The 11,028-nt window shown below is 46.8% G+C and overlaps 1 long non-coding RNA gene across 1 annotated transcript; it reads right to left on the minus strand.

Annotated features, from left to right (window-relative positions):
- Positions 1-1,034: 1,034 nt before the first annotated feature.
- Positions 1,035-10,743, minus strand: LOC140214043 (uncharacterized). Its single transcript, XR_011890961.1, has 4 exons — positions 10,561-10,743; positions 8,792-8,848; positions 4,205-4,289; positions 1,035-2,489 (listed from the first exon to the last, which is right to left on the minus strand). It is a non-coding gene; the product is annotated as an uncharacterized lncRNA (long non-coding RNA).
- Positions 10,744-11,028: the final 285 nt, after the last annotated feature.

Raw genomic sequence — 11,028 nt, forward strand, 5'->3', positions numbered from 1 at the left:
GTACGTGATAACGCATCATCGTCAACATCATCACCAGCCTTTTATGTCCACTGCAGGGCGAAAGCCTCGTCCTGCGCCAGCAAATTCCAGCTAGCTCCTGCAAATTTCCTCATTTCATTGCCCCACCTAGTCTTCTGCCGTCCTCGTGTGCGCTTTCTTTTGTTAAACTACAAAACTGCACGAAAGTACATGCGATGTTGAAGTGGCTCTTATACGGAGATTGCTTAGCCTACGGGAAATGTAAACGACACGTGTACGTTTTCCGGCTACACAATCAATACACAGGCGCCAATTGAGGCGCGCGTCAAGTTAATCCGATATTTTTTATGTACTCAACCTGTTGTGCGTCTCAAAGGCGCACTGTGGATATTGCAGTAGTAGTCTCGGGCTTCGTTGCCCATTTACAAAGCCACTGTTTATTGAACACTTACCTTGCCGTCGAAGGCATCCAAAAACATTGGCACTGACAGAACTGGGGAGTATTTAACGTTGTAATGTCGAAACACTGTCCTACATTTTAAAAAAAAAGCTCGCAGAATTTCCTCTGCGTTATTTCTTGCCATCCATGGCATATTTGTGCTAAAGGACGATCTATGAACACCGGGAATTGTCGCGGTCGCTAGCAGTTCGGTTCCTAAGCTATTCACAACTGCACACTCGGCTCGAGCGAATATGGCTAAAGAACGGCAGATTGGCGAGTGGGTAGTTTCCCATGTTTAAAAAACAGCGCAGTCTTAAATGCACAGCACCGCGTGTTTCCCTTTCTGCTGCCCGACGTCTATATTTTAGCTTTTTTCTTAGCAATGTGGAATATGGCTACTTTGTTTTACGTGCACAACTTTCAATTTCGACGTCCAAACGGCGCAGTACACAGAAGATGCGTTACGCATAACAAGGTTAAATTGTCCTGAACTACATCGGCGACTAGCTGTGAACATCCCAGCCAAATTTTGCAGGCGTGCGCGACGTGTACTTTTCCGTTCTTCGAGCTATTCATCCCATCCACACACATTTCGAGACAACGCTACCAGGGCTACCTTTCAAGAGCGAATTTATTTCCAGAAAAAATACATATGTAGGCCCGCACACGGAAAGGTCCCAACTACCGCATACGAAAACCGCCCGCTCGCATGAACGCAAATTCACTTGCAGTCATGACAAGTGAAGGGGGAACTAATGCAGCCACCAGAGGCCCTCGCAATGAAAGCAGCGTCAACTTCTCGCGTAACTGTGTTCGAATTCAACAAAGCACTTCGCAAACGCGAGTTTACGTCCGAAATGACCGGCATGCACCGACATGACCATCTTAGCATCGAATAAATGTGCGGTTACGTTCTTAAGCTATCATTCAGGCTGTCCAATGTAAAACTTCCTACGCAATAACGAAAGGCGATAGACATTCTTTACGCATTGCACTAGAGGTGGTAGAAAATTCTTTTTGCAATCTGCGCTTTTTTTTTTACAGACGGGTCAGTGGCACTGCATAAGCTGAGCAATTTATCCGGAGCGGGAATTACTGCATCTACTTTAACCGCTCGTCCAAGTTTCCGTGGTGCGCAAGTTATGCAAATACGGCACAACGACATTTTTTATATTGTCACTACTGCTCATGTGCTTGCTATTCTGTTTAACGCACTCCCTGCTACTGATACAAGTATATGGTCAGGGTAACCAGAGTTCGACAGATGCTCTTTCTGCATGTCAAAGCTTATACGAATTTTACGGGAGCATCATTTCCGGAGCGCGTTAAGACACAGGTTAGCCATTTCTCTTCAATAGCTTAAAACGACATGACGCTCCCGCATCTTTCATCCTTTCATGCTTTCATGTGTGGCGATTCTGACTATTTCGGTGCGCGGGCCTACCGCATGCGGTGGTTTTCTGGAAATAAACAGTCAGCTAAAAGTTAGCGCTGCAAGACACGGACAAGAGGGAGACACCGGGACGATCGCTATGACCCCAATCCATGTATATAACCAACTAGTGCAGGGAACCATGCTTATAAATTCCAATCCTTGTCTTTCCTCTGCCTTTACGAACTCGATGACTAGGTAGGCCTCCGTGTTATCGGTACTCCATTTCGGCTACCCAGGACCTACCTCGGAAACACTCATCAGTTGGACTCGTGGTACATTAAGTACGAGTCGTCTTGCACGTCATGGGCGTTACATGTCGCCATCGTCGTCTTCTAGCGTTTTGGCCAGCGGTGTTGTGAGTCTTTATTTTTGTGTGTGCGTAACCACGCGTTTGTCGGAATACTCGGCAATGGAGCCAATGACCACGTCTTCGCGGCGATAAATATGGCCACTCTGAGGCAGGTTCGAGACCTGACGTCCGAGCTGAATCTCTCCAGCCTGGGTCAGCGACTGTTCGGTGGTCCGCGCGCCAAGTTGCTCCTCGACGAGGGACTGCCATTCGAAGTCCGCGGGGGGGGGGGGGGGGATATCCTCGCTATCACCACCACTTCTGGTGAGCACGCCACTCAGGAACTCTAGAAAAAAAAACAGAAACATTTGAGAAGCCTGGCAAGTCCATCAAGCAGAAAGAGATGCATGTCGCGTATTTTACTCAGTTTTCAGGAATTTACATACTGTTCGATAAAAAGGTGGTGCTACGGGAGGCGCGAAGACGAAATTAACGAACCCGGGTGATGCGAAGCGACAGTCAAAATCAAACACATAACACCCGAAAAAGTAGATTCGAAGACGCCCGAAGCTTTCTACGAAAAATTACTTATAATGACACTGCTCATCGTCGAGCAAGGCTACAAGTACCATAGTTCATATAGACTAGACAACATATAGACTATCTAAACCTTCGAATGCTACAACGTTCTCGCACGAGAGCCCGTGTGTGTAGCTGGCGTTGAGTGACAGGAACGCAGCGCAATCTACGTGCTCCACGCTTGACAATTATAGCCCGGAAAAGTAAGCCATTTTAAGGCCAGTCTTCTTAATTACACAGAACTCTGAATGTTTCAAATATTGACCTGTGAGTTGCATACTACTGCTTTGTCAAGGCAACCAAAGTTTGTCAAAAGTATTAGTCTAAGTAACGAATCAGCACAATATGTGAAGTCTGACACAGAAACGAGTTATCTGCTGCAATTACAAGGCACACATCGAGCTAGCTTGTTGAAACGTTTCGTGTGCAGTACAGAAATTCCATACAAGTTCCATCTTTTTTGCAAATCGGCTATATTTCACATTAGAAACCCTGTACCATCAGCATTAATAGAAACATGACCAGAAAATAACCGAATACAATGCCTGTTAACGTAATTGCATGGAATCGAATTGCCATGTAGCCAATTATTAGCGTGGTGTAGTAAACATCATTGTTCGTTTCGAACTCTTTTTTAAAAGCGCATATACAAATGTAGGCGTACTTGGGAACAGAACAATATATTCGAATAGCTTCAAAATCGTTCACGCTTGAATTAACGCTGATGTTGCGCCCAATTGTGCTTTACTTAGTTCAGTACTAGAAAACTATTCAGAAGCTGAGGACTAGAGCGAAGATATCCAGCTCACAAAAGAAAAGTAGTTTACAGTTTACAGCGTGCTTCCTTTACTAATCTGCCTTTTACGCTTTGCTGTGCTGCCCTCTATCGCATAGCGCTGGTAACGCTGGTAAGGGTCGCCCGTTGATTTCTGTACCATTGTCCATGTTGAGTTTGGGTCGGTAATGCGTTTCGTGCATCGCGATTGGCTTCTCCGGGGAAGCATGTCGTACCGGAAGTTAAAGGCGCGCGGAGTTCCGTCTGCGGACGTGCATGTCGTAGAGTTTGTTGTTGCAGATTACCGCACCTGGAACTCGCTTTTTGTATGCGTTCTAGACATTTTTTTAGATATTTGGCATATTCAATACCTCTTAGATCCTAGCCTTGCGCGTTGGATTAACCAAAGCGGTGCATTCGTTTTTGTCGACATCTACAGCGACAAATTGTCAAATCTGAGCTTCAAATATTGTGTAAACGGCGCATCGCTGACATAAGATAATGTCAAAACATAGCAAAACATACATATCTGCCCATATGAGTGGCCGAGCCACTTAAACGATATATGTTTGCACTTCAACATGCAGAGAAAGAAGGTTTCAACCTGCTGGACATCCTTGTTAACCGACATCCAAAGTGGAGCATTCGGCTGCTAGGAGACATCACGGAGTGTTCATGCCACCGACAAGGCACTGTGTCACCTACGTTGCTCGGAACTGACACCTGTGGCCTGACATAAGTATGTTGCAGTGGATGCTGTTCACCTCGCTGCTGCAGCATCCAGGTGGACCTGGGAGTGATACCAAGGCCAGAGTGAGAATCGCAGCCTAGGTGCCTTCCTGAGCCTATTTATTTATTGACTGCGCCAGTTACAGACACGTTACAGCGCAGACAGCAGTCATTTCCTGTCCTGTATTCCTTTCTTCATTTAATTCATTCAAAACAATTACCACTACGGAGCTACATTGACTGTTAAACGGTGCAACATGGGTCGCTATAGAAGCTAGTACAAAAGAGCTTCACCTTTAGGCTTGTTTATCAAATGACTACCCTTTAAACTTTTTGCTCTCATCATTAGTGTTCTATCTTTCGTGTTCACGGAGGAAACATGAAAGTGTTGCTGACAAACTTCAGCGAGGAGTTCAAGCACATCAACAAGGGCACGACGATCGCATACATCAAGGAAATTCTCGAAACCAGCAATGCTTTTGTCCTCTCGGATTCTGCCGCATGTATCCCGACGACCGTAGTTCCCGAGCCAGACTCCGACATAAATCCAAGTCTCCCCATGATTAGGCAACAAGAGCTGAGAAGCTTACTTCGATGATACAAAGGCTGCTTCTCGACGTCATCAAGGATTCGACAGACACCAGTCGCAAAGCATCGCATAATCACCGAGGAAAGCGCTCGACCACTCCGCCAGAGCCCTTACCGAGTTTCGACGCGAGAACGTGAAGCTATTAGGCAGCAAGTCGACGAAATGCTCCGCGACGACATCATCCAGTGGTCGAAAAGCCCGTGGGCATCTCCTGTTGTACTGGTGAAGAAAAAGGACGGAACCCTACGTTTCTGCGTCGATTATCGTCGACTGAACAAGATCACGAAGAAAGACGTATACCCTTTTCCACGGATAGACGACGCATTGGATCGGCTCTGCAACGCTAAATACTTCTCGTCGATGGACCGCAAGTCTGGCTACTGGCAAATAGAAGTCGACGAGAGAGATCGCGAAAAGACTGCCTTCATCACGCGAGACGGCCTCTTCGAGTTGAAGGTCACGCCATACGGATTGTGCTCGGCGCCTGCAACGTTCCAGTGCGTCATGGACACGGTGTTAGCAGGATTGAAGTAGCAGACCTGTCTGGTTTACTTGGATGACGTTGTCGTCTTCGCCGGAAATTTCGACGATCACCTTAGGCGGCTTGCGACAGTACTCGAGGCCATAAAATCATCAGGGCTCACTCTGAAGCCAGAAAAGTGCCGCTTCGCTTATGATGAGCTTTTGTTCCTAGGCCACGTCATCAGCAAATCCGGAGTACGCCCCGACCCGCAGAAAACAGCTGCCGTCGCAAAGTTCCCGCAACCCATCGACAAAAAGGCAGCGCGTACATTCCTTGGAATGTGTGCCTACTACAGGCGCTTTGTCAAGAACTTTTCACGCATCGCTGAGCCGCTAACGCATCTAACCAAATCTGATGTCGAGTTCAAATGGCAAACGCCGCAGGCCGACGCATTTCAAGAACTAAATTGACGCATCGAGTCACCGCCAGTACTTGCACATTTCGACGAAGACGCCGATACCGAAATCCACACTGACGCCAGTAGCCTAGGCCTCGGTGCCGTCCTAGTCCAGAAGAAAGACGGACATGAACGGGTGATATGCTAGCCGGTCGCTGTCAAAAGCGGAAGGCAATTATTCTACGACTGAAAAGGAATGCCTCGCCATCATTTGGGCTACAGCAAAATTCGGCCCTTACCTATATGGCAGGCCATTCAAAGTCGTCAGCGACAATCATGCGTTGTGTTGGGTAGCTAACTTAAAGGACCCTTCAGGACGTCTGGCGAGGTGGAGCCTCAGACTGCAAGAATATGACGTCACGGTAATCTACAAGTCCGGACGAAAACACTGATGTCGACTGCCTATCACGCGCCCCCATCGATACCCCGCCGGAGGACGACGAGGATGACGACGCCTTCCTCGGAATAAGCGCAGAAGACTTCACTAAACAGCAACGAGCAGACCCGGAGCTAAAAGGCCTCGTCGAGTATTTGGAAGGGAACACCGACGTAGTACCTAGGGCTTTTAAGCGCGGATTGTCTTCGTTCACTTTACAAAACAACCTGCTCGTAAAGAAGAACTCACCAGTCCGTGCCAGCTACCTTCTTGTTGTTCCCGTCAGCGCTGCGTTCAGAAATACTGTACGCCCTACATGACGATGCAACCGCTGGGCACCTCGGATTCTCCCGAACGCTGTCGATACCATCCGAAAACCAATGGTCTCACGGAGCGCCTGAACAAGACCCTCGCCGACATGCTAGCGATGTACGTCGATGTCGAGCACAAGACGTGGGACGCGGTCCTGCCGTACGTAACCTTTGCTTACAACACGGCGGTGCAAGAAACAACACAGATCACGCCGTTCAAGCTGGTCTACGATAGGAACCCGACGATGACGCTCGACGCCATGCTGCCGCACGTCACTGACGAGGAAAATCTTGACGTCGCTACCTATCTCCAGCGCGCCGAAGAAGCCCGACAGCTCGCCGGCCTGCGGATCAAGAACCAGCAGAGGACCGACAGCCGACACTACAACCTCCGACGACGCTTCGTCGAGTACCAGCCCGGCGACCGTGTTTGGGTATGGACCCCGATACGCCGACGAGGACTCAGTGAGAAACTACTGCGACGCTATTTCGGACACCACAAGGTCATCCGACGTATTGGCGCACTGGACTATGAGGTCGTGCCAGACGGCATTTCGCATTCACAGCGGCGCCGCGAACGATCTGAAGCGGTCCACGTGGTGCGGCTTAAACCCTTTTACGGACGCTGACGAACTTCCTTATTTTGTTGTTTTCTTTGCTACGAGTGCTTTTGTTTATTACTTTTGTTTGTTTGCAGCATCGGGTCAATGCTTCTTAAGAGGGGGGTAATGACACGTGTACTTATCTTTATCGGGCGACCACGTTTCGCCGCCTAACAAATGTTATCGCACAGCGCGGGAGGCGCCTGCATGTATCCGGTTTCTGGAAAGTTATCCATGCTTCTATCCGCTGTCTGTTGTCGCCGAACCTTATGTTATCTGATTTCATCGCCTGACGCGAATGATGTAGAACTCTGTTGAAGGCACGCGGGTCCCAACGATTAGTCTGGAACATTCGACGATTGCTCTATAAAAGCCGACGCGCTTGACCGGCTGATCAGATTTTCGACGATCGCCGACCGTGTTCGCCGCTATCGTTGTGCTATAAGTGTAGCCTGTTTTGTGGGCACAGGTTCGCCCAATAAAAGTTAGTTTTGTGTTTCACAGTATTGCTACTGCGTTCTTTGACGTCACGACCACGTGACAATACGCGAGCTCTCTTCCGTCCTCGACCTCCGGCGCTCGCGTGCTGCTGTGTTAACCCTCCGTGAGATATGCAGCAAGGGGCGCCCAACCGTGCGAAGCGGTGGCATAGTGCAGACTTAAAACCTGAGAACGCGCGTGCTGCTGCAGGCTACGTCATTCAGGTGGCCCCCCCTTTAGAGGCTGTACATCGATTATTCGCACACTCTGTGCGCGCGAAGTAGCTGCTTGTTTGTCCCTAATGCTTCCTTGTGCTTTTTAAAGCGATGCCTCATGAAACGCACTATGTAACGACGAAAACGTGCTAATTTTAATACTCGAATGTGAACATCCTTCTATATTATTGTGATAACGGCTCTTCATTATAGGAAAACTCTTCGAAAAGTATTCGATATTGAATTCTACTCGCTTTCGGCACTAGTTTATTCGTATTCGATTCTGTCTCAAAAATCAATATTCGCACACCACTACAATAGCAGTATACTAGCACTATAGGCAGTCTACGCAAACCACCTATCCACTGTGCACTGGGCAGCATACAAGAGGACGCCATGCAAGAGTGTCACACGAGCTCTGGACAAAACCGTCAGTGATACTGCACATTCGTCGACATCAACTGTCACTATCTGCTTTCAAATACTCTCCCTTTAAGAGTACTTGACACATCATTAAGCATTGCTTTCCCAGTCTGGGCACAATGTTGAGTGCTGATACTGCCTGCTGCTCAATACACATTTATCAACCGCAGTTCACGCAGCAGCATTAATTTCTTAATCCAGATGTGGTATTACTAGACCAGCCCATCTCTGGTATGCAAATCCACGACATGTTCTTCCTAATAGAATATGGTGTCGGATCATCATGATGACCACCCAACGAGCCACCTATGATATATTTACCATAGTTACACGAGGTAGATCACCGTCTGCAGTGTACAGCCGCATAGACTATACGCAATACGCGATAACGAGAGAATGCGGCCAAATACCGTGAAATGTGCTAGCGAATGGGCTAAAAATGTTGACCATTCCTCTGTATTGCATCCACAGATAAGGCTGCACCTGTGATTAAAGCAAACAGATCCTGTTGCATGATTTTTGCCGAAAGACTGCGTGTAATCGGACTTTTCTGTCTGTCCATTGATGTCATTCACAGCGGCGACTATCCAAGAACCGACAGCAAATACACCTGCTCTTGTTGCATAATACCCAGCTAGATACTTTACCTATTATGGTTCCGTTGCAGAAAGAAGTGTCGTCCTTGTCTCGTGGGACAACCAGCTCTGTGCAAAAAAATTAAATTAAATTGAGCGTTTGGAGCTCCTGTTTCATTGGTAGATATTGCAAAAAATACCAAAGAAAGAAAGAAGAATTTCTGGTACGGCCAATATCGATCGGTATTTCACTTTCGGAAGATGAAAAAAAATAAGAATGACTAATTTATTCATAGTTCTCAGCCGTCACACTATTTGAAAGACCAACATGCAATGACACCATGCTCACGCAACACACACACTACGGGTACTTTTCATTGATAGTGTTGCGTAACATTGTGATCTTTTACATCCCACAGCCAAAATGACTGGGATGGCTAAACACGATTGATTTTACGCATTCCTTGTTTGCCCACCCTCATTGACAAACAGCCTCTTGCACGACTTTTAACATGGCTACACTAGTTAAGTGTGGCTAATATGATTTTAGAAGATTACTCTTCATTGACATGCATAGAAGAAAGACCTAATAAAAATAAAGCATTCTTGCACCATTCGCAGCAATCTCCTTTTTGTTTACACACGCACTGGCTGTCTGTAAGTAGCCCTACGGATTCATTTCAGAGCCTGATCAGTCATAGTGAGCTTTCAATGATTCAAAGTGATCAACCATAGTGAGCCTTCAGGGATTGTCAACTAAGACACCTTTATTCTATGTGTAATTTTAGGCAAGTGTCGCAGCAAATGGAAGGCGAACAGCCTATATAGATTGCGAGCACTATTAAATCTAGTACTAATTGGATACTGCCTATTAAAGGAACACACGCGGCGAACGCTATTAAGGTAGGTACTAAGTGTATTATAGCTTGAGTCTAGGCAAGTGACTAAATAAAGGTTAGGATCTATATCACTCTCCTTTTTTCCTTGTGCCAGTGGCCACCACATGGACGGGTCGTTTGGTGTACCACGACAGGCGACGTCAGCTGCTTCCGTAATTCTCCTGCATGGACTTTCCTTGTCCGTCTATCAAGAACCATTCAACCACTACCGTACATTGCTTCAAGCTTTTAAAATATTTGCCTCTCAGAACAAGCGCCATTGAAAGCTGATGGCGCATTAGGTCACGTGGAGTCGTTGCACAACCTTTGAATGAGGAAGGTGGGCGCGTGACATCGTTCGACGACGATAGTAACACCAACCTTCACCTCTTTCATTAAATAATTTGTTTATATTTGAATTTCAGTAGGGGTGCGCGAGCGGCAATTTTCAAAACTGAATCAAATAAAATCGGACAGTCTCAGCTGAGAAACGAACTTAATATGAAATATTTTTTGAACAGTTCTCGAATGAGGCACTTCCGTTAACTCCAGTAACATGAAGCGGCCTTCGCATCCTAATATATTCCTAACATTGCTAAATTTGTGTGATTATATTGCACGTCCCGAAGTTTCGTTTAACAAAAGCAAACATGAAAGAATACGAGCCCATAAGCAGTTTATTCGCATTCTCAGGACTCATGGATTAATGCAAATTACAGCAGCCCAACCGAAAAAAAAGTAGGGAATGAGATAAATAGGACAAGACCAATTAAAGAGGCTAAAGTGAAATAATTACGCAGAAAAGCACTTTACAGCAGACCTATCACACTGCAGTCGACCAAGGGACATATGCCTGCTATTCTACATATGCCTGCTAAATAATTCTGCAGGCAATTTAACCTTGAAAAGTGAAAGGCATTGCAAAGGTTACGAGCCAAACAGTTAAGCCTTTGATGAGCTCACCTTGCTGCTCCGACTCGTATAGCTGCGCCAGGTGACGCCTCCCATGCTTGACCTGGTGGGCATGCGCGAAAGCCGGCGTCGTCTCTGCCCCAAGGATTGGAGCAGGACACGACCAGGTCCAACTTGTGCAAGCCGTTCACCACCGCGAGGGACGACAGAAAACAAAACAAAGCACGACGTGCATGTGTGAGACAAACGGCTAGAAAAACATAGTGATAAGAGACACTGGGTTACTAATCTGGTCAGCATGAAACTTCACGTCGTTCTCAGGCTCCGCCAGTTTTCTTATTATTGCGATAGCACGCATGCTGACACTAACTCTCATGATTGATAAACGAATTTAACCAAATTAGTTATCGTGGAAATTGAATCAACCTATAGCAGGTTAGAAATTCAGTGCCCTCCTGTTTGCTCAATTCTATGAAAAGCTAATGTTCGATGCTTAGGTGACTACCTCTGCAAATGCAC

This window comes from Dermacentor andersoni, chromosome 11, assembly GCF_023375885.2.
Source record: "Dermacentor andersoni chromosome 11, qqDerAnde1_hic_scaffold, whole genome shotgun sequence".
Lineage (NCBI taxonomy): Eukaryota > Metazoa > Arthropoda > Arachnida > Ixodida > Ixodidae > Dermacentor > Dermacentor andersoni.